Source organism: Amblyomma mixtum, chromosome 10 (assembly GCF_055824585.1).
Source record: "Amblyomma mixtum isolate Tamu chromosome 10, ASM5582458v1, whole genome shotgun sequence".
Taxonomy (NCBI): domain Eukaryota; kingdom Metazoa; phylum Arthropoda; class Arachnida; order Ixodida; family Ixodidae; genus Amblyomma; species Amblyomma mixtum.
This window is the reverse complement of record NC_143021.1, coordinates 22,837,483-22,862,064: the sequence shown is the minus strand read 5'-3', so window position 1 is coordinate 22,862,064 and position 24,582 is coordinate 22,837,483. Positions and strand designations below refer to the sequence as shown.

The following is a 24,582-nucleotide window of genomic DNA, read 5'->3' as shown; positions in this document are numbered from 1 at the left end:
TCTGTTTCGCTGTTGTTAGCGTCATATCCGTCCAGGTTATAGCGGGGAAGTTGAAATCTCCAACAATTAATATCGGGGCATGGGCGCGTAACCTAGTTAAGTCCTCGAGTGCGTTATGAAAATGCGCATTGAAGGAACTGTCAGCATCTGGCGGTCGGTAAATGCTGCTGTAGTTGTGGCTGGGAAAGTGGCGGAACAGGAGATCAAAACAGCCTCAACTGGGCAGGAGATGTCGAGGCTAGTGCACTGAAGGTTGCAATGTGCGGCTATAAGGACTACTGTGAGACATTCCAGCGGATAAAAAGAAAGGAACGAAGGTAGACGAGACAGGACGAACGCCGGACTTCAACTCAGGTTTATTTCACAAACAGCGATAATATACAAAAGGGGGCGCAAGGAAAAGTAATCCGTGACAAGATTAACCCATAATAAAAAAAAAATGCAGAAGGCTCCTTTGCCATGCCACTCATGTTTCCCACATCGGCGCACCTACTATTTATCGCCTACCTGGCTGAATCCACCCGTTTGCCTTCAGGTAATCTATTTCTTTTTTGCGTAGCGCCACAGAAGGGCTGCTGACGCAGTTTTCATTATCATTGAAAATACTGAACGCTTCAAAAATTTCTCGGCTCTTTTGAGTCTTAAACCTGCGTATCACACTTGTCCTTTCTAAAAACGCATTGCATGCTGACTTGTGTGAGCAACGGCGAATGTGGTCAGCTAAGTGACCTCCGCCAGATAACGAATGAGCTGTCCGGCGATGCTCTAGCAAGCGTTCGTTGAGGCAGCGTCCCGTCTGTCCGATGTACCGTCTGCCACAGGCGAGGGGGATGCTGTATACAACACCAACTTCACATTCAGATAACGAATGCCAGATAACGAATGAGCTGTCCGGCGATGCTCTAGCAAGCGTTCGTTGAGGCAGCGTCCCGTCTGTCCGATGTACCGTCTGCCACAGGCGAGGGGGATGCTGTATACAACACCAACTTCACATTCAACAAGAGGTTTGATGTGTTTAATTTTGCACATAGGCCTCTTTTTGGCATCATTCACCAGGCGGCACATGCGTCCCAGCTTTTCCGGAGCCGAAAATACTACACGCACGCCACACTTGTCGCCGACCTTCTTGAGGCGGTGTGAGACCTGATGCCATAGGGCACAACGACAGGGCACTGTTTGGTACGTGCATTTTCACTTTGCTTGCACCGCCCACCAGATTTCACCTCGCAAATCTGGGTTTCCACCACAGATGCCACATTTTCTCCTGGATACCCAGCTTTATCCAATCGACTTAGTTGGGCATGCACTGTAAAAAATAAAACACCTCTAAAGGAGTTTCCAGGTGTCTATAACTCGCACCCTTGCACCCGGCCCAGAAGGGTGTTTTGTGATTTCAATACACCTTTAACGTGGGGTGTTTCATGAAAGAACCAACCCGAAAATGATACAACTTGACCCAAAGGTGTTGAGGTGTATCACACGCTATTACCACCGAGCCACAGGAGTTTTATGCTTCTTACACCCCTACACCCTTCAGGAAAAAGCATGCAATGGGTTCATAATTTGTTCTCACTTTTATTACTTTTCTTAAGCGTTCTTTAAATTTACCATTATAATGCCTACGTATTGCAATATACCTGTATTACTGGAGCTCTTCATAGCAGTAAACAGGCTGTATGCACCTAAGAAAAACGTTTATTGACAAAACTCACAAAACTGCAGAAATGTTGAATGTTTTTATTAGAACAAAACACATCCATAAAACAATGCACAAGAAGCTTCTCCAATGAATTCCTCACTGCCATCCAAAGAACTTAAAATTTTAAGGTACAACAGCCCCATACCTGCTGTTATTGGGTTTATGGTGCTGCAAGAATAAGGTTCCATTGCACTTACTCTACCTCCTAATTTTTCAGAGCAAACAGAATGAAAAATTCATGCCTGTGCAGCCTTCTATACCAGCCTGAAGAAGGCTTGGACTGTGACGCTAACTCCCAGGAAAAACCAAAAAAGCAAACTTAAGGCAGCTTATGCTGAACACCCATATTCCTGACATTATGGCAGTTGTGGAGTGAGCCGCAGTGGTAAGCCTGCTGAGTAGTCATCCTCCCTCGACGAACAGGTTCTCAGTCACCTCAGGATTGTCTTCGGTGAACAGCATACATGGTGTGAGTCTGCATTTCAGACAAAAACAGTAAAATATTTCATATCAGTTTACACTGCTCAATGGTCCTTATAAATGCCAACATATTGCTCACTAACAATGTGTTTTATAATGCATGCTAACGCTAACAGAAAGAAGAAAATCTGTCCAAGTGGCAAGCAGGCGCCAGCTGTTATTTTTTGAACCATTCCAAAGAGTCCACTGTGGTTTAGAAAAAATAGCTCTAAATGGCATTATATAAACAATGTTTTAGCTAAAAAGCTAGATGTTATGAAATGGAATGAAGGTGGTCAGGCCATGCAATTCTGCACGAACTGCTACAAGCTAGTGCAAACCACTGGCCTGCCTGGCGGGTAAACTGATTATAAAAGGCACAAAACACCATGACAACAAAGGCGAAAATAGAGCACTTCAAAATGCTTTACAATAAACCGAATGACAAGTAATGTGCAACATTCACTGTAACAGAAAGCACAGTATCTGATCAAAGTCAGCAATACGACCCCTTCTATGAGAGTGGTCGGCTGCAACTAACGCAAAGCATGCATTCATTATTACACCAAGCAAGTGACATCTTGAAAGGCAGGCAACAGTGCTAAGTTAACATATCTCCCATGTCCGCAGCCAGTAAACTCAAAAATCCATGAAGAAAAATTTGCACAAGGCCACTAAACTACTACAAGAAAAAGAGCTCGGCCAGTTGGTGCATGAATCTTTGCAAAACCACGCAGGATAACAGGACACAGACAAGACAGGTGCAGCGATAACTTCGGAATTCATTGTTTAGTTTGCAATGAATACAGGAACCATCATCCAAAATACAAAGAAGGAAAGTCATGGAATCGTCATTTTGTCAAATCTGTCGTGATTATTTATTCAGGTAGTTGATTTCTTTTTCGTTAAAGTTAGTGATGATGTGCTTAAACAGGTTGAAAAATTCTTATGTACTATGCACGTCTCTTACATTTCCTCAGAATTTTACATTGTCAAAAGTGTGATATACACTCACAGTCCGATACGTGTCTTGGTAGCTTGCTACCATATCCTTTCTCAGTATTCCGACATGTTGCATTAGATAAATGTTAACATGCTGGCCTTATTTCCCAACACAGGACGCTCCGCGTGACGGAGGGATGTTGTAAACTAAGCCACTGTCGCATGCCATGAATTTGTCTCTGTGCTTCGTCTTATGCTGGGCTGTTTTTGAAGCACCTTTGCTAGGAGCATTGCATACTACGTTCAGCTACTTTCTGTGAAAAAGCAAATGAAGCCACTGCAAAGAACTTCCACAAGCTGCAAACGAACGTCAAGCCAACAACTTGACCAAACTAGGGCTGGTTGTGAAAAAGAGTTAGGGCCTATGCCTGAATGCCTTCTTTATGGCAACAACGCAATGATAACTGGCCTTTCAGAGTAATTGTCTCTGAACAAGGATCGTGGCAGCAACCCTTAGGGCAGTATCTGCAAGAATTGCTCTCCTTGCTCACCGTGGAAGACCTTTTCCTGGTAAAGAAGCCAGAAGTATCCGCATTCCTCTTGAACAGCCGTCTAGAAGGAGTGTCTTCTCATTGTCATCAAGGACTAACATTACACGCTGCCACATACCACCTTGTTTGAGACGGTAAGAGAAGGCATTGATTCAATGGGAGCAGCACGATTCCAGAACCAATGCAGAATTAATGCTGATAGATTCCTCGAGCTGCTAACCATCTATTATTTTAGTTTAATGACCTGCACACACAGTGGCAAGGAGTATGCACCAGTTCCTGTGTTGCACTAATTCTCATTGTCCTGCTAGCCTGTCAAGATAGCCAACTATTAAAAAGCTTTGCATGACACCAATTTGATAATGACCTTCGAATTCTTGGACGACTTCCAAGTAATCCACAAGCTTCATAAACAAGGGCAACACAACGGCATTGTTCACATATTCAAGACCTTCTCCGAAGTCCTTGCTGGAGGTACAGCTTCTCGATCTATGGCTGCACATCAGAGAGGCCCATATGTGCTGGTGTTATGTTCCACAGTCGAAAAAAAGACTGTTGCTACTGGCACACTAAAAAATGTCTCAAACAGATTGTGTACTGACTGTTGGCAGGAAAGCGTTGAGTCCCAACTAACATAGTTACCTGAAGCTAGTTTCCCGGATGACCTCGTCTGCAGCCTTCGCTTGAAGATAATGAAAGAAATTTGCTGATCCACCCCAACGAGGCTTCAGAAAGAAGAATGGAAGTTAGCTGTGACGGCATATGTATGTGCATGGTATCAGCCACGCGCAAGAGAAAGTGGTCAGGCGAGCTGGTGTGAACTTACTAAACAAGGTGCCTAAGTCACTGTCGCATGCTGCGGATTTGACAGCCTTCTTTTATACCAGGCTGTCTTTGAAGCACCCTAGCTGGGCGTGTTGCATACTAAGTTCACACCAGCCTGCCTGACCACTTTCTTTAGTGCGTGGCTGATACCATGCACCTATGACCTTAATCACCGTGTTGCCCACTACCCTACTGGCTTCCACGTACTCCTCTGGCTCCCTGCACACCATGTGGGCCTGGGTGAGAAGCTGCTGCCTCGTTGCGTGGTTCCTTACCGCGTCTTCTCTTCAGGCAACTGAGCAATGTGACCTATGAAATCACGTCCCTGCACTCCCGCACTCTTCTCCCGGCCCCCTCCACAAAGCTCGTGCACGTCACGTGTCTTAAGCCCTACCATTCACACCACCTTAGGGCGCCCAGGGGCTGTGCTTCCTTCCGCGAGGTGGAGGGGGTAGTGCTACAGTGCAAGTCGCAAGGCGAAGAGGACGTTGTTTTGACACTGGGCAGTTGATGACATCAGAGACGCTACAGCTAGCGCTCGGGGTGACTTGGTTTGGGGTGCCTTCTGAGTGCAACCTGTCGCGCCTGCTGCTGAGCTAAACCACATAATAATATGCTATGGCAGCTACGTTCCGTTCTTTCTGAAGCCTTTTAGAGGTAGATAGGCTAATTTCTTTAAACTGAAGCCAAGGCTGCAGATGAGGTCATCTGGGAAATCAGCTTCAGGTAGCCATGTCAGGTGGGCCTCAAGGCATTCTTGCTGACGGTCAATACACGAGCTATTTAGGATATTTTGCAGTGCGCCAGTAGCAACAGCCTTTTTTTCGACCCTGGGAAGTAACGCCAGCACATATGGGTCTCTACAAAGTACAGCCATAGATCGGGAAGATGTACCTCCAGTGGCATTTCTTTGGTCAGCTCAAAGTTAGCAAGAACTTCGGAGAAGGTCTTGAAGATGTCAACAATGACTTTGTGTTACCCTTGGTAATGAAGCTTGTGGATTACTAAGAAGTTGTCCACAAATCGGAAGGTCGTTATCAAACTGGTGCCATGCACATCTTTTTAATAGTTGGCTATTTTGACAGGCTAGCAGCACAATGAGAATTAGTGCAACACTGGAACTGGTGCATACTCCCTGCCACTGTATGCACACATCATTAAACTTTACATAGGTAGAACGGAAGTAGATGGTTAGCAACTCGAGGAATCTATCCGCATTAATTCTGCACAGGTTCTGGAATTGTACTGCTCCCATTAAATTAATACCTTCTCTTATCGTCTCAAACAAGGCAGCATTTAGCAGCGTGCAATGTAAGTCCTTGATCAGAATGAGATGACAATTCTTCTGTACAGCTGTTCGAGAGGAATGGGGACACTTCTGGCTTCTTTACCAGGAAGAGGTCTCCCACGGTAAACAAGGAGAGCAATTCTTACTGCCCTAAGGGTTGCTGCCTTGATCCTTGTTCAGCGACAATTACTCCGAAATGTCAGTTATTGTTGCGTGTTTTTGCAATAGCGAAGGCATTCAGGCATAGGCCATCACTTTTCTTCATAGCCAGCACTAATTTGGACAAGTTGTTGGCTTGACACAAGTTTTTAGGTTTCGTTCTTCACTGTTTGGCGCTTGACCTTCTTTTGCAGCTTGCGGAAGTTCTTTGCGATGGATTCATTTGCTTTTTTGCAGAAAGTAGCTGAACGTAGTATGCAACGCGCCCAGCAAAGGTGCTTCAAAAACAGCCCAACACAAGATGAAGCACCGAAACAAATTCACAGCATGCGACTGTGGCTTAGTTTACGAGATCCCTCTCTCATGCGGAGCGTCGTATGTTGGGAAATAAGGTCAGCGTGTCAACATTTGTCTAATAGAACAAGTTGGCAATACTGAGACAGGATATAGTAGCAAACTAGCAAGACATGTGCCGAACTGTGAGTGCACTCCACACTTTCGATGATGTAAAATTCTTAGGAAATATAATTAACAGCTCATGCCGAGATATAAGAGACGTGCATGACACATAAGAATTGTTTAACCTATGGAAGCACATCATCACTAACACCAACGAAAAAAGCAATTGACTATCTGGATAAATAATCCCGACAGATGTGACCAAATGATGATTCCATGACTTCCCTTCTTTTGTATTTTGGATGATATTTCCTGTATTTATAGCGAGCAAAGCAATAAATTCCTCAATTGTTAGTCAGCGCAGTACCTGTGTTTTCCTGTCAGTGCCCTGTTACCCTGCACGCTGCTTTGCTAGACTAATATACTATCACACATTACGAGATGAAGTCTACATCTGGAAAAAGACCACAAGGGGTTCCAAGCTGTTTCCTTTCTGGTGTGCATTCCCTTTCTTGGAGGCATACATGCACTACGTAGTGAACAAAAGTACAAAGTAGATAAATAGAAATGATCATCTTGCAAATATCACTACTGTAAAATGCTGTTCAGAAATGGCCACATTCATCCTTAGGACAGATCTGCATTTCATCTGTCACTACATATGAAACATGAAACTACCAAGCAGCCAGGTGAATGCATACATTTTTCCCAGAAATTTACCAAAGGTACACACAGTGATACCACTCCAGTGGATCAGTTGAGTATGCTGCTCAGGAGCAGCAATATTCATATGGGGTGAACGCTAGCAGCATAAAATATTGGCAACGCAATACAAGTTTGCATACAAGATGCGAAATAAATGGCATGATATGGAACCATTCCAATTATGCAAGCAGAAAAAATTGCATTCAACCTACACTGCAATATTAATCGAGCTACAAAAATAATATAAAGGCTTCTTCAAATCAGCGCACAGTTGGCATTTATATGCCATTGGGTCATTCCATGCCAATGTTCCAGGCTTAGCACTGAATCTTCGATTTCTTGAAAAAAATTCATGGCTTATTGCATTACTTAGGCAAACATTATCCCAGCTTGTTTTAGGCGGAGTAATTTTTTCGCGTCGTGGCCGCCATCTCATGTTTGAAAGTGATAGCCAAACGTAACCTTGCAAAAAAATTTGTAAAAAGAAACATTCTTACGCAGGACTATGAAGTTTCTGTTATATAAATTAAAGGTATTACATATCTAATGCAGTAAATTGAACTTATTTTGTTTTAAATAAAACATGTAATAAGTACAAAATATAAAAATTTGAAATCTTTTATCAAATTTTATGTTCTCACAGTAGTTATTCTATTTTCTAAGCTGTCGAGAAGGCAAAGGCGATAAAAATGTTTGAGAGAGCAAAACACGTAAGGCAAGCCAGCGAAAGCATTCTAAAGTCGAGAAAATTTGCTTTTTGTGACATATTCAGTAGTCTACTACATAATGAGGTGATCTTAATTAAATTATGAAAGATAGAAAGTTAAACAGTACTATTTAATGGCATTTATTTGGAGCTCTTTTTTTGTTTTAAGCGAGAAAACAACCTTAAAAGTTGAGTCCCTGCGTTCAACATCGACACTGCTCAGTGCTTCCTTTTCACTCCAGCACACTTTGCCACCAGCTGTAAATTACACAAAAACAGCACTCCGCTGCCCGAATACAATGGTGTGCTGGTCTTCGATGCCACCAGCTTCAGCAATAAAGAAACCTGCTGAAGGATAGATTTACAAAAAGTAAAAATGAAGTGGCCACATGGCAGGACGGCTCTCGTTCCTCGACACAAACAGTACTCAGCCGGGAAGCACTTTAACGGCATTGGTGGAAGTGTGACGCCCCCTGCAGCAACAGAAAGTATTCAGAGGCCATAGAAAGGTCAAATACTGATCCTCTATAAGCTGTTTACATGGGCGGAGAAAACCATTAAGAGTGTCGTAGCCCTCTGGGTGCTCCAACAAATGATTCAAGAAAATAAAGGTGAACTGACTAGGCAGTTTACAAAAGTGCTACCATTAAAAGGAATACGCATTTTTCACCACATCAAGCCTTTATCTTTCTCTCAATGGTGCATGCTGGACTTAAGTCATGCTCAAGTTTAAACTGACAAAATTTGAGCGAATATGCCAGCAGACTTCTCAAAACCAAAATATGAGGAGCATCCACATAGAGCACCGTGCAGCAAAGCTTTGTGTCTTCTTGATGCCGAATCTAGCATGCACCGCAGTGTCGAGCAAGCAGCCAGCAATGCTGGGGTTGAAGGTAGAGACTCAAATTGCGAAATTATTTTCTCGCCTAAAACGAAAATTGCTCCAATTAAAATTTTAGAAATGTCACAGCCATTAGAAAGTAAATGAGGCCAACCTCACTGTGCAACTGGTGGCTGAATATGCCTCAAAAATAGAATTTTTTTCAGCTGACTGACATGCCTCGAGTTTTTTTCATCTCTGAAACACTTTTATTCCATCCTTTGCCTTTTGGATAACCCAGAAAAATGGTTTAAATGACTTATGAGAACATAAATTGGATAAAAAATATCAATTTCCAATATTTTTGTACCTTCTTTCATGTTTTATACATGAGTCCAATTTATTGGATATGAAAGCACATCCTTTATTTACATGAAAAAGTTTCAGTCATGCGTAAAGCGTTTATTTTTAACATGTTTTTTTGCAAGACTTAGCTTTGCTATTGCTTGTAAACATAGGATGGTGGCCACGACATGAAACTTCTTTTTCTCTGCCAAGAACATGCTGGAAAAATCTTTGTCATGGTAATAAAATAAGCCATGATTTTTTGTTTCTTTAAGAAATCAAGTGCAGTCGAGTGCAAAAGTCTGGATAAGGTGGCGTGGAATCACCTTATTCAGTATTGCACAGCAACAAAATACACAGCCTACTTATCACTAGGCATATAGCAGCTTCCATATAGGTCAATATATTGGCTGGACTTTAAGAGGCTTCTGTAACACTAGAAAAATTACAATTGCAAGTTACAAAGACGACACCAATCTGAATCTTTACATTGTACAGATGTATAACCCTGACACTGAGAACTCCCACTCCCCTACTTCGATGGTGGCATTGTTCCTGCCAGTCTACCTAATATAGTCCCCGCAATATCATAATGAGTCGAGCATTTTGCCTTCTGTAGACGTGAGCAGCAAAGGAGACTTAATGCTGGTGATAACAAACATAAGCATCCGAAGAGTTTGGTAAGCTTGCAAAATTTAAGCTCGTTCGGTTCCAAAAAGATGCAATAGCAATCTGAATGGTCATTCATTCAAACCATGCGAATGCAATTGGTAAAATGGCTTCACAATGTAAAAAGTTACTTTCTTGAACTAGTCGGTACATGTTCGTCAGCATGAAGGGCACAGCATGGCAGTAATGGGATGAAAGAACTAGACAGACTCGGCGCTGACTGACGATCTAAAGATCGCCACAAAATAAACAAGTGAAAAAAGGGCACAACCAACATTTTTTTTGCAACAGTTTGCCTGCTTGCAAAACATGTGGCACTGCATTAAAGATTGTCTGCAAAGGGCAAAAATGCTGGCGAATAAAAACAAAAATAAAAGTGTTTAAAAATGTAGAAAAACCATTACTCTGCCGCCTAAATTGCTGAGGTAGCCTAGTTCTTTGCATGTGAGCACAACAGTAGGTTTGCTGATGCATTTGTCTTGCTCCTGACGGATCAAACGCATCAACAAATCTCCCGCGTGTGCTGGTCCTTATGTAAGTGTACAGTATGGTTGGCTGAAAGCAGAGGCGCAGTTTTCACACGACAGCCAATATATGACCATATTGCTTTCGGGAGGTGGTTTTAAGGAGCTCTTGTGTTCGCTCAGACAGTCGTTTAGGCATCTCCTGTTTGACTGATACAGCCCGTTCCACGGGATAGCTCACTTCTGTGCGCCACATTTTTGGGGCACGTGTACATAAGAGAATTCTTGGTTCTTTTCGCATTCTGCAGGTGCCAACCCTTCACAGTTGACACTCTTGCAGAGACGTTGCAATTTGCTTGGAGCTGAGAATACTACTCGCACACCGGCCCTAGCTCCTATTCTTTTCAAGTTGTGAGACACGTGTGAGACGAGATTGTTGTTGATGCGTTTGATCCATCAGGAGCAAGACAAGTGTGTCAGCAAACATTCTGTTGTGCTCACACGAAAAGAACAATACTTGGGGACAGCTTTCTGTGGCTATGCAGTGGAAGCTACGAGGGCAAGGCTTTTACAAGCGTGCCTCTTATCACACCGTCACGAGGGACAGAGATAGGTGTTTAAGCTGGCGGTGCATGCTCGTACCTTCCACTGCATAGCTACAGAAAGCTGTCCCAGACTATAGGCTACCTTAGCAGCTTAGAAGGCAGAATAGTGATTTTTTCAACATTTTTTATTCTTTTGTTTTTATTCGCCAATGTTTGTTTTGCTTTATGTAGTCAATCTTTGATGCAGTGCCACGTGTCGGTAGTGCTCGTTTTTCATCTATTTATTGCCCATGCTCTGTGCAGTTGAAATAATTGTGATGCCAGCTACTGCTACCTCAAAAAAAAAAGAAAAGTGGGGTTATGAGCCACACAGTTAGCTATTCTGCTTTAACATAGACCGGAGTGGCATAAGTGACTGTACAGGAAATAGAAGATGTATTAAATCCAAAAAGCCATTCAGCTTTCTCTTGCCTACATCTGTAAGTGTGCTCTTGGTGCCAGATGTCCCACAAACTAACCCTCTAGGCTTTCTATGCCACCGTTATCAATGGCTTTTAGTTGATTCTAGCTGCAGCTAACTAACTTGAATGCTGATGCTACAGTAAGGGTCTAGGTTTTTTTTTTAATTATCACTCTTGATTGTCTAAGTATTCATACCTGCTTCTGCATTGGGCTTCTGACTGGCTTATTTAAATGAGTGTACCTGCATTATATTTGTCATACTGAGACCCTTACATATGGCCACATATATTTAGTTACAAAAGCAGGTCTTAAAGTGAGCACCCAGTGAGTAGGGGTTCTGTTTTAGCACAGGATTTTATTTTGCAGCACTTTTTGTAACAACCCATTTTCCATTATCAACAACTGATAACGACAATGTTTAGAAATTCCCAACTTCATGACACACAAATAAAGATGCACCAAGAAGCTCTAGTTTTTGTCCTAATCCCATTCACATCATACAAAACAAACCCATCCACATTTGGCACTTCATTTGCCGTCTCTTGGAATCCACTCCGTTGGTCCTCAAGTGTAACGGAGAGGATTCTAAGAGAAGGCAAACGTAGCAGTGGGCGGCAGGAAGTTAGGTGGGTGGATGAGGTGAAGACATTATGCGGTAGCACACTTTTTATCACCAAATGCTAGTACCAAGTTCGCAGGGATATGGTAGCCGCAGCTGGCAAAGGCAGTCCTTTGCCCTGCAGTGGGTGTAATCAGGATGATGATGATGACGAGAAAACTATGTTCAACAACACTCAAACTGGTTTGCAATAACCCTATGCTGACAACGAACTAGCAAGGATGTACAAATAAATGAGGGCATGGTTAGGCTATGTACCCTGTTTCATGAAGCAGCTTGATGAAGGAAAGAAGGGAAAATGGCCCAAAAGAGAACCAAGCATACAACATAAAAAGAAGCTTGCAGCAAGAACTAAAATGCACCTTTGCTTCCATACTGCTCATGAATATTGCCCAGTGGCAACAAGGTGCAAGCTGTGGCTGTGGACTCCCATGTGGATGTAGATGTTTCCCCCTGCAGACATCCATTTAATACCATCACGATTACAGACCGCCAAAATTCAGAAATTAGGTCACTATGGCCAAACAATGAAGCTTTTAAAAACTTGAAAAAGCAAGCTAAATATACCTAGCTGGCACAGCACAGGATTCTTTTATCTGGATGACGTTGTAAAAACAATTAAAAACCAAAATAGATAGCAGCGTCAACAAATTTATGCAAAAACCTGGCCTGATGCAAAAACGACCAGCGGTCAGCGCCTGCAGCACACAAAATTGAAAGCTTATCTCAGACGTCCCGCTGACGCAACGCATTTTACGCAGAGATACAGAATAGACCTTACGCACGGGCGGAAAAATTACCATGTGCAGATAAACCGTAGGACAACGAATTTGACGAAATAGCGTTAAACGGCTATAAATTTGACAGAACACACATACTAGAGCTCTTAAGTAGCATGAGGCAGTACTTTGCAACATTCGTTTCGTCAAAACAAAAACAGCTCTGAGTAGAATGATTCTCGGCGAACTCTGTTCAGTGCTGCTTCTCTTCCTGGATACACGGAAAGAGCTGTCTGTCTGCAGATCTCGGCACTTTGGTAATAGAAGCGGCAAGCCTTGAGGCCGCTCTTCCGTAAAATATGCTTTGAATAATGCAAACCAGCATGCATGAAGACATAGGATTGCTTACCATTCGAGGCAGGTGCGTAGCCGTGCCGAGCTGAAGTACGTCTCCAAACCACCGCAACGCTCGAGTTTTTCATTAACGTTAACTTCAGGACAACGTTTCTACATTACAAATGCATTGCGGTGCATAAACACGCTCACATTATAACTTCGCCCTTGCTTCCTGATATCAAATCTTCAAAACGTGAGCGAGCGTCGGCCTTTCTGCCAATCTACAACAAAGAAACGCATTCGGCAGAGCCTCCAAAGGCTGCTTCTGTTCCGATACGTGAGATACGAGTACATGGACAGCAGTGAACGAACCTACGCACTACTCCAGTTATATATGCACAAAAAACACTTCAGTTCAATGCGGTACCTCGGAAAATGCGGTCGAAAACGCAGTTCACGTCAACCACTGAAGCCCGCACACCACGACGCCGCGGCCACACCACGTGACACAAAACAGGCGGGAACATGGAGGAAGGAAAGAAGGGCGGGAATAAATCAACAAAGGCCCGAAGGTACCGATGGCCACCTAGCGGCGGAAATGCAGTTTCAGTTTCAGTTTTGAATTCAGTTTATTGGGCTTTTTGCAGTGCGTACGTAAGCTAGAATGTATTTGCAGCACCGGAACAGCATACGCAACGATTGCCAACAGTTACCAGCTACGGAAAATGCGAAGTGATTAAATTAGATATATTTCTTCGGATTCAAAAGTTACCATGAATTGGCCCCCTTGCCGTTTTTTTCTTTTACGTTCACTCCAGCAGCTGCAATTCGGTGGTGGCAAAATATATATTTAAAAAAGTGTAGCCTACATAGTCGTAGAAAGTGGAGGGAGCATGAAATGTATGGCAGGCAGGTCGTAGCACATTTTAGGACGGCGGCCTCACCGTCAAGCGACACCTTCGAAGCGCCGCACGGGGACGGTGCCAGGGCATTCGTGGTGAGTTAGCTCAGAGAGGTAGAAGATGGGCGGGAGGGCGCTAGGTTATGATGGATAGGCATAATGCCCCTAGGCCTGTGGCATTGCTCTTCATAAAATTAAATTAATCAACAAAACGCAGCGGTGATTGAGAGCAACACATAAGGTCGAATGCGTACTGCAAGGTCTGATCGCGACAGAAGTTTCTGCGGTCAAGTAGACCTTCGGCTCCCTTGGCGCTCTCATGGGCCCGCACAGCGTGCTTCCATTCGCGGCGCGCCTGTTACAAGATCAGCGGGAGGATGGAAATGTTCGCTTAAGGTTCTAAAAGTTCTAGCTCATGTTCTATGTCCTGTGCGCTGCTGTGCGTAGACGATGTTCGCTAGTTTGTACAGAACGGAAACCAGAAGCACTAAATGCCTAATTGTCCGTGTGTTGTGCGAATGTCAGTGCTCGTTAAAGGACCCACGATTGCCGAAAATAGTATGTAGTCCTCCACTACGGTGTCTCCGATAGCTCAGGTTTAGCTTTCAGACATTAAACGCCGTATACCACAGCATTTTTTTGTAATGGGTTTGCACAGGTACCTTCTGCTACTCGTTCAGTTTTTGTTCTCCTCCCTTTGATCTTTGAGCTTCTCAAGCTCTTCTGGGAACCTAATTAACTTCAGGTCTCCATAGTTATCTTTCTTCCAGTTGACACAGAGGTTGCTTCAAGAAATTGCTAATTTGGGTCTTGTTGTTTGTGCGTAGTTTTGTGTGTAAAGTAGAATGATTTCGCGTAGACAGTACTCCGTTTGAAACATATACAGGGTGTTTCACGTAACTTGAACCAGGGATTTTAAAAAGCGGTACACCGCAGCCAGCTGAAACCAACGATGCACTGTTCGCCATTATGTGGCGCTCCTCAGAATATTTTTTATTGCGCTTAATTTGTTAATTAACTAAGATGAATTATGCAAATTTTCAAATATTCACTTTAGTGCCAAGACCGTTACGTTAGGTTGTAGAGCAGATTTATAAACAACCAATCCAGTTCATTGTAGCATCGTATCTCATACGGGGTCCTTTTTTCCGGCATCTAAAAAAAAGCCCGCGCGTCAGCACTTTCTGCAGCGGCGCGGCGGCCGTTCACTTCGCCACGGTCAGCGGGCACGCTGCGTTTGCTCGAAACGCCGTTGAGAGCGCTGCAATTTGGTAGCGCACGAGCGTAGTCACATGGTATTTTTTCATATTTCGCGGGCTTTCTTTAGATGCCGGAAAAAATGACCCCGTATGAGATACCATGCTACAATAAACTGGATTGGTTTTTTATAAACGTGCTCTACAACCTAGCGTAACGGTCTTGGCACTAAAATGAATATTTGAAAGTTTGCATAATTAATCTTAGTTAATTAACTAATTAAGCGCAATAAAAAATATTCCGAGGAGTGCCACATGATGGCGAACAATGTATCGTTGGTTTTAACGGGCTGCAGTTAACCACTTTTTTTAAATACTTGATTCAAGTTACGTGGAACACCCTGTATTATCGCAAGACATTAACGTAATGATTTTTCTATTCACTGCTATGCAGTCGTAACAGCTTCACCTTGATATGGATTCAGTACAGGAGCACGTTATTATCAAAACAAGCAATGAGCGCCCACATTCGTGGCATAGATATTATTCCAGCAATTTTTATTGGCCTTTGTAATAAAATCAATAACTTTTTTTTTCAGCTGCGAGTGAACCAATATTTTTCTCGCCACTGCATGTATGTTCTCGGCTGCGAAAGATGTAAACCATGCCTAAAAGTGCAATCCTCAAAAGCGCATACTATCGCCCCCGTCAGAGCGTTTGTACTGCCTTCATAATTAGTTAAGTTGGGATCGCCATGTGGAATGTTGCCGTAACAATCGCGTCGATGCATCAGTGAAACGTGGATAAAATGCCGAAAACGCATGTTACTGCTTCACACGTGCACGTGTTGTTGTCACAGGAACCACGCCAACATATTTTGTCCCATAAAACACACGAGCTACAGCTATATTTTGTTTTTTACATTTCCCTTCCCCAATTAGTCCGCCATGCATAACTGAGGTGAAGCCAGCTTTACATTTTTTAAAGGAACACCCTTGCTTGCACTGGGGGGTTTTTTGGCCATATGCACCCGCCCCTAAAATGCTAGGTTGCAGGACGGGTGCAGGACGGGTGCACGAGTAACAGAAACTCCTATTTTTTCGGGTGCGGGGGTGTGTTAGTCAGTTTGTTCCCTTTAAAGGTGTGAAATTTTTTACAGTGTGGACGCTGTCACGCACTTGATGCTCGCACGACTTGGCAAGAGCAGACCGGAAGCAATTTTTCGCTCTAGCTCTTTTCACGAGCTTTCGTTTTTTCCTTCCTCCATGCTTCGCCACCATGGAGGAAAAAAAACTAAGGAGGGAGCGTGACGTCACGCGGCCAGCGTTCGCAAGCCGAGTGTTTTGAAGTCGTTTTCTCCCTCAGTTTTTCGCTCTCCGAGTCTGTCCTTTATGTTTTGATTCTGGTATGTTTTAGTGCGCGCGTATGCGCGACCCGCAGCGCGGGCGTCTAGAGCAAGGAAGTTGATTCTACAGTTAGTCTGCCGCGCTAATCGGCGCATGCGCGCGCGCAACAAGGCTAGACTTTACCGCACGCTATCGCGTGGTGCGGTCACGGGGGGACACACTCTCTTTTTTTTGCTATATCTTTACTTGTTAAGACTAGGCTTCAAGGTTGTCGCCGGACGCTCCCTCAGTTTTTTTTTCCTCCATGTTTGCCACCATTCTACATCCACCTTGGATTTCCGCCCACCTTTTAAGGAGCAGTAGTGATGGCAGTAGCGATGTGGTTGTTCAAGTTGATGACGAGGGTGGTGGCCAGAGGCAATTCATATCGAGAAAAGGCAGGGCCGGGCAGGAGTGCAGTGCGTCGGGCGGTGCGACCAGAATGTTCCAGCGATGAATCGGCACTGTGTGACGTGGAAGCTCAAGCTGCAAGCGGGACGTTGTCGACTGGTTTCCAGGGTAGGGTTCTTCTGCAGCGTTCAGCAGAAGACAAGCGGACATCTGCACAAAAAGCAGCAAAGGCAGGTGAGGCGTATGCATCGTGGCTGCGCTGCTGAGCCCACTGAGGATGGCAGCTGGCATACTTCAGGCGCTGTTTGAGGTCTTTGTGCAACTTATTGCTCTTCCTTGGCCGACGAGTAGAGTGTATTAAGTTTTAAGGTTCGTTGTTTTGTGACAGCATTGTTAACCAAAATTGTTTCGCGGGGATAAATGATGTGGCCCGCGACGATGACGAGGTGTCCTCGCAGCAGCACTAAAATGGCACCGTTTAATTATATGGTGTAGCGGTGCTGCTTTCGATTTTGTGTGAAGAGTGGGATATATTTTAAGCTCGTTGATGTGGAGCTGAGGAACTTTGCTGCACAGACGGTACAAACGATGGGGACGTTTACGTGCATTAATTCACTTATATTTCCAACAATTCACTCTAATAGTATACACAAGAATTTGCATCTATCTGCGGCTGTATGCATTACAACTCTTTGTATTTATAGCCATTTACATTTATAGAATTTGAGTTTATTTGCTTGACTTTGCAGGTATTTACAGTCTTAAGAAGTTTGCACTGTAGCGCAACTACTTTTGTACGTGCGAGGAGGACAAAGCATCTTGTGCGCTAGCGGAGCTTAACAACAATCAAAACACATCTAACGCCCGGGTGGAGACGCCAGTTAGTAAGCCCTCATTTGTTTGGTCGCCCTATCTTGCGGCGCCGAACGACGCCGGTAGAAGAGACGCTGCCTTGTGGTTCGGCCGTTGCGATGACTGCCCCTGAACACGTGCTGAAGCGGACTTACTTTCCGTTTTATTAATGTCCTTTTGTTTCAAGCGTTTTTTTTGTAGTTTTGCATCGTTTTATTAGTGCTTGGTTGTAGTCTGGACCAGGCAGATCTTCCGACATGCTTTGGCAACAGCTGCTGTGCCATGTATTTGCGAATGAAGTTTATTTTTCGCTTCTCAAAACAATCGGCAGCTTAGCTAAAATACCTATATGATTCGACCAAGCTACCACTAGGCTTTCGTCGCAATGCCAACGCCGCTGCGCCGCACTCTCTGTGACTATTTCTAAAACCAGCGCCTGTAACAGCTCCACGATGACCAGCGCCGCGGTTAGCCGCGCCACGAACTGCGCGCTCACTGACGCGTCCATACCTGACAGCCGCGTGATGATCATGCGAGATGCAGAGCGCCCCCTCACAAAGAAAGAGACGACGTTTAGAAAATTGTTTTTGTCCGCTTTCCGTCGTCTGGCGCCACCCTGATGGTGCCCTCCAGCACATACGCATAGCAGGCGCGAAGGCTAGCCGACGGAGGAGAGCAGGAAAGGAGAACTGGAGAGGGTTCTGGACGGTCGGATCGGCCGTACTCGGCAGGCGTTGCAAAAATAGAGGAGGCGCTGGTTGGGCTGACATCGAATATCTATTTCTGCCGTTGCCGGAAGCGATTTACCGACGACATGGCCGGCGGCAGTATACGTCTCGCAAAGGATGGCTCGATGTCGGAAGCATTGAAGACGACGTCTTTCGGAGAATGTTCCGTTTTAAGAAGGAAAACATTGATGAGTAGTGATCTGCTCTCGGAATTCTGTCTCCTGACTATCTCGCGACTTCTCGTCACTCGCGAGGGTGACCCAAGACGGCTTGGGGGCCCACGCTAATTTTCGATTTTTGAATCTTGGGTTAACGCGAACGCAGGAGCCCGAGGCTGGCTTGGGTTCTGCGCATGTGCACTTGCGGCCGGTAATTCTCTTGGGGCCCCTAGTCGCTTGGGCTCCCAATTCTAAAACTTTCTAATAAGTTCGTGTGGCGCAACCGGTTTTCAGCGTCATCTCACTTCTGGCCTAGTCGGCGTTGTTTGTGGATGCCGCTACATTTTCCGGATTAGATTCGACTGATTTTTTCCAGTGTGTCGACCCGCGCTGAAAGACGGCGGACCGAGTCTTCAATGTTTGTTTGAGCAGAGCGGATCAAGACAAGCTCTGCAATTTATGTTCTCTGAGAAGATTCAAGGCGTGATATGGCTTCTGAAATAGATTATAGAGATGGCGGAGCATTCCTTTCGTTTGGGCCTGGGTTCAATTCGACGTCTCCGGATAATATCAGCAAGAGAAAAGTCAGGTGGGCGTGGAGGAAGAAGGGGCAAAAAATATACAGCAACTTTTTGCAACAGTCAACCTTTTTCGTTAGCCTCCACGCTTCCGACTGCCATTCAAGATCTCAGAGAACCTGCCATATGTGCTACACCCAACGCTCATCGTTTGATAGTGATGATCGGCTCCTGTGGTAAAGAAAATGCCAAGATATGGTGAAGAAAAAGCCAAGAAAAGTGCTTATGAGAAAAGCTAGTTCAGGCCCGTTGTGAAACGCAATGCATGTCGTCTAGGAGGCGCAAACCACTTGCGTAAAATTGTATATAGGCACAACTGGACGCTGAATTCATGATCGTGCACTGAAACACGAGAAGTTTTGTCCGCTGTGGATGGCTGACCTCCTCATTGTAGGGCCTCTTAAACATGTCGGCCACAGCCGAGTGAGATTGTGATTCTGTGTGACAAGCGCGGGAACGAAGGAGAGCCTAATTTGTAAACAAAAAGGGTCTCGATATTCAAGTTAGGCTTTCGAGATAACGCTGCGTCTTTGTCGCGTGCTTCAATTTCTTCCTCAGATGTCCCGTCTCCTCTCTCCGGTGTGTAGAAGTTTACTGAGCAGCCACCTTTTTCTTTCCTGTCACAGCGAACTACCACCAAAGACGCCGAACATGCGGCTTAAAAATCTTCTTTCCGCTCATAAATGCAGCATTGATGCATTGAGCACTGCCGATTTTTCCACTGGCTATGCCACGCGACAAGGACATTTGCTGATAATAACGCCGTTAACGCTAGAAAAATCGCGCCTCAAGTTGTCCTTTTTTTCTAGATCTATCGATGAATGGAATCGTGTTTCTAACGAGATCATGATTATTCCCGTCACTTCTGTTTTTTATGTACCGAGTACTAATATTATTCGGAAGTACTTGTATTTGGGCGTGTTGGTTCATAACTTCTACGTCTTCTACGTGCGGCTTGCTATGCCCAAAACCAGGAGTGGCTCGCGAGTATCAGACACCGCCAATCCATGAAGCTCGCAGCCCAAACAACGGAAGTTTGGTGGAAGTGCTCCATCAACCAAGCGATAAGACGCCTGGAATAATTGAGGAAAGTCAAGATGAAGGCACCGGAACGCCAAGATGTGCTAGTCTTGGGAGGAGCCGAAGTACCGGAAGAGTTTGCGTCCGTCCTAAAGGAGGGGCCGAAATTCAGCGTCCCAGCCATTCTCAAGCCTCACGAATGGCTGTCCCTGAACCGACGACTTGCCAACAGAACGGCGCAAGAAAACCAGTAAAGGTGCCTCCTGGACGGCATCGACTCCATCACGAGGTCAGTCGGTAACACGAGTACTCCAAACCAGCGGTCCAATCCGACCGCAAGGGTTGTTGCTTTTTTCAAAGCCACTTCTCTCGAGCTTATGCGCGCAGACAAAGAAAGCGGTTTCGTCATTATTCCTTCAGGCCTTTTCAACGAAAATGCAGTTGAAGCCGTCACGAAGTCTTTTAAGACAATGAAAGTGAAAAGATCTTCAGTGACGAAAAGTGCCATGTCACTCTGCGAGAAACTTCAACTGCACAGACTAGCCGGCGCCATTGGGAAGGCTGAAGGGAACTGTTTATCAGTTTTTTTCACCGCAAAAACCCACAAGAGCGGCATTCCTTTCCGGACCATCGTTAGCGAAAAGGGTACATGGCAAAAGGAAGTCAGTCAGTTCCTGCTCAAGCACCTCAGGACACTGCAAGATGCGGACCCTTATGCCACTAAGAACTCTGATGAAGTGATAGCCTTTGTTCAGTCTGCGAGGAATATTAAGACCGGTTTCTCAATCGATGTTAAGGATCTTTTCTATTCTATTCCACATCAGCCCCTGTTGACCGCGGTGCGTGATTGTATAGATAGAAATGGTATCACCGCGTTTCAAAATGCCACCGGCTTGAACGTGGACAACTTCATGTCATTACTAGAGCTTTACTTGAATGCCACTTTATTGAATTGAATGATCGTACCTATCTTCAAAAGCAAGGTATTTGCATAGGCTCTTGCGTAGCCCCGGTTCTATCTACTATTTTTTTATCGCAAGTTGACCGCTCTTTGAGTGAAACTTTTGACACAGACCGTATAGCTCACGTCTTCAGATATGTAGATGACTACCTGGTTCTGTTAAAGGAAGGTGATTTTAGTTTTGACGAGGCTGTAGCTGATGTTTTAGATACGTTTGGAAGGAAAGGCATGGGACTCACCTTTACCCATGAAAAGCCAAGCAGTGGTAACCAACTGCAGTTTTTAGATATCACCTTAACATTTCACCCTTCACATGTTTGCTGGCGGTATTTTCCGCGCGCAAAGAAATATTTGCTACTATTTCATTCTGATCATTTTAAGACGTTCAAAAGGGCTATCGCTTTACAATGTCTTTCGTCTGCACTAACGAAGTCCTGTCACCACGCTGTGCACGCTGGCTTCTTGTCACAGGTCTCAAGGCTGGCAAAGGCAGGCTTCCCTGATTCCCTCATTCTTGCTGTGACGCAGTCCTTAGTCAAAAAATTGAAGGGCAGCAAGCAGAGCAATGCGAAAGACCCAACGAAGTGTTCAAGGCCGGAGGTGGTACCATACGTACACAGAACTTCCCACAACATCGAGAAGGTGGCCGAGAAGTACGGAGTACAAGTAGTTTTTTCTGCTCCGCGAAAGTTGTCCGGTCTGTGCGCACGCATTAGAAGAAAAGAAAAAAGGCAAGAGTGTGGCGTAAAGCACCGTAAGCCCCACGTAACCTGCAAAAAAGGAGTTGTGTATGAGTTCCCGCTCACTTGCGGGAAGGTTTACGTTGGGCAAACTGGACGTTGCCTCAACCAGCGCCTTCTGGAGCACAAGAATTCTTTAAAGAAGACAGGCTCCCATCTCCCGGACCATTGCCAAGAATGCACTAAGAAGACTAAGGTCGCCTGTTTTCCCCGCTTATCGGACTGTAGAGTATTGTTGAGAAGCCGCGATCAGATTGAACGGGAACTGGTGGAAGCCTATTACATCAGAAAAAAAGGAGATAACTGCATCAGTGATTCATCTGTGATACTTCGCCGATCTGAAATGGTTTTCTTAGCTAGATTTCTGTAATCGCCTACCTTTGGATTTATTTTGGTGTTTTCTGGTACCCACGTGCTTGTGATTCGCACAGTGGCGCTTGGGTAAGCGAAGGTATTAATATACCTTCTAATATTATTCAGTGCTGTAACCCTTTTTTTGTGTGTTTCGTCGCATTTTATCTATTGAGCTCCTTCGTACATAGCGAATACCCTTATGGGTTTTCAGTTGCCTAAACCTGGCTGTTGGACACTAGGCTTTGGATTATGATTTTTGTGTCAGCCTTAGAAAGGCCTTGAAACCAGGGTAGCAGCAAATAAATGACTAAATGATGGAAACTGAAGCACGGCGTCCGTTTTCTTCCCCCGACCGCTTGGTGCGCTCCCCTTACGCGGTGTCGCCAGTTGAGGCCATCAATTCAGCGCTACGCTTCCGCTGCGTGTCGGCGCGGAAGGTGCTGTCAGCATATCAACAGCGCCTTAATTGTAGGCCGTTTTTTTCCAGCGAACCGGCCGCGCACTTTTTAACTAGTTCTAGCCGGCGAAACAGAAATTCACTTTCTCCACTCTTTTGTTGCTTGTGTGGCGCGGCGGCGGAGAAGCACGAGAAGAAGTAACCGTGTGCTGTCGGCTGGAATAAACACGACAGCGCGCCTTTGAGCTGTCGCAGGAGCAAATGAGGCGGCGCGCCGCAGACGTCGAAGCCGTCACGCGGCGGGGACACGGCGGCGCGGAAGAAAGAGGAACGTCTGGCGGCACGGTGTGGGCCGCAGTGCGCGTTTGCCGGGCAAGGACGCTCCTCTTCCTTCTCGGCTCGTTCGCCAGGGCCGCGAGATGGGCTGCCTCCTGCTTCTCCCCCTGGTGCTGTTCACGCAGGTGAGCCCCACATGCAGAAGCGGACATTCGCAGTTCACACTGTCTAGGTGAATGGCGGTCGCATGGGACGACAACCGCAGTGGCAACCATTCGCGAATGTGCGGCATGGCCTAGCCCACACTGGAGGTTCATCTCCTTCGCACCGTGTGCACTCGCATACGCGTGTGCGGGAGCTGCTCCAATTCGCGGACCCTTCCGATTCATAAATAATTTCACCCCTGCATGGAAAAATGAGCTATGATGCCAACCGGAGGGGCGAGAAAACAGATCACTTCAAAGTGTGCTCATTGTCCCGTGAGCGGAAATCGTGTCATTTGCGTGGTGTTTCTTTCGCTCAAAGAGATATGCGCCGCTGTAGTCGCTACCGTTTCAGCTGCAGCCGAAGGGTTGAAATGCGGGCCAGTTGGTACATTGTACACTGAAAAAAAAAACAGTAACTAAAGACAAGGGACTATCACTATCACCATCATCATCATCAGCCTGACTTCACCCCCTGCAGGGCAAAGGCCTCTCCTATGTCTCTCCAATTAACCCTGTCCTTTGCCAGTTGCGGCCACCGTATCCCCGCAAACTTCTTTATCTCATCCGCCCACCTAACTTTCTGCCGTTCCCTGCTGCGTTTGCCTTCTCTTGGAATCGACTCCGTTACCCTTAAGGACCGGCGGTTATCTTGACTTCGCATTACATGCCCTACCCAAGCCCACTTCTTCCTCTTGATTTCAACTAGGATATCATTAACCCGCGTTTGTTCTCTCACCCACTCCGCCCGCTTCCGATCTCTTAACGTTACACCTATCATTTTCCTTTACATAGCTCGCCGCGTTGTCGTTAAGTTAAGATGAACTCTCTTTGTTAGCCTGCACGTTCCTGCCCTATAGGTGAGTACCAGTAAGATACAGCTGTCGTATACTTTTCTCTTCAGGGATATTGGTAAGCTACCATTCATGATCTGAGAGAACCTGCCATATGCGCTCCACTCCATTCTTATTCTTCTAGTTATTTCACTCTCATGATCCGGATCTGCGGTCACTACCTGCCCTAAGTAGACATATTCTCTTACTAGGTTGTTGAACATTGCTAGGTTGCTAAGTTGTTGAACATTACTTTGGTTTTCTTCATGTTAATTTTTAGCCCCACTGTTCTGCTCTGCCTGTCTAACTGATCGATCATGATTTGTAGTTCTTGTCCTGAGTGGCTTAGCAAGGTAATATCATCAGCGAATCGCAAATTACTCGTGTATTCTACATTAACCCTTATCCCCAACTCTTCCCATTTCAGGCCCCGGAATACCTTGTGAGCAGGCGGTGAATAGCATTCATCATCATCATCATTTATTTACCCTTAAGAACCCTTGGCTTAGGGCATTACATGGGAGTGGTCTTTTCATAATACAGTTGTCGGTAACATCAACAAGAAATACAAAGTACAGGGTTCATGGTCAACATTAACATGATCAACATTACCAAAAGTATTAACATAAGAACGACACAGAATCTTAAGAACTTGGAGAGAGATAAAAACACACGCACACACACACATGCACACACTCACAAGGACGAGAAATAATTTAGCCATTGAAATCTGATGCTAATAACTGCCTGAATTTATTGGGTTCGGTTTGAATAACTATGAAATCGGGTAAGTCACTCCACAGTGTAATAGAGCTAGGTAAAAAGATTTATTAAATGAGTTTGTGGAGCCGTGTATGCGCTGCAGACTTCAAGAGTTAAAAAGTCGTCGTGAGGTGCGAAGCGGCGGGTGAAATACAGAGTTTCTTAGCTGTGGGGA

The 24,582-nt window shown here is 45.1% G+C and overlaps 1 long non-coding RNA gene and 1 pseudogene across 2 annotated transcripts in view; one reads left to right on the top strand and one right to left on the bottom strand.

Moving 5' to 3' along the window:
• LOC149325345 (uncharacterized) overlaps positions 1–24,582 on the top strand; it is a 66,686-nt pseudogene that overhangs the window by 22,711 nt on the left and 19,393 nt on the right. The window lies entirely within an intron of this gene.
• LOC149325346 (uncharacterized) lies at positions 1,718–13,210 on the bottom strand. Its single transcript, XR_016285968.1, has 3 exons — positions 12,786–13,210; positions 12,020–12,110; positions 1,718–2,174 (listed from the first exon to the last, which is right to left on the bottom strand). It is a non-coding gene; the product is annotated as an uncharacterized LOC149325346 (long non-coding RNA).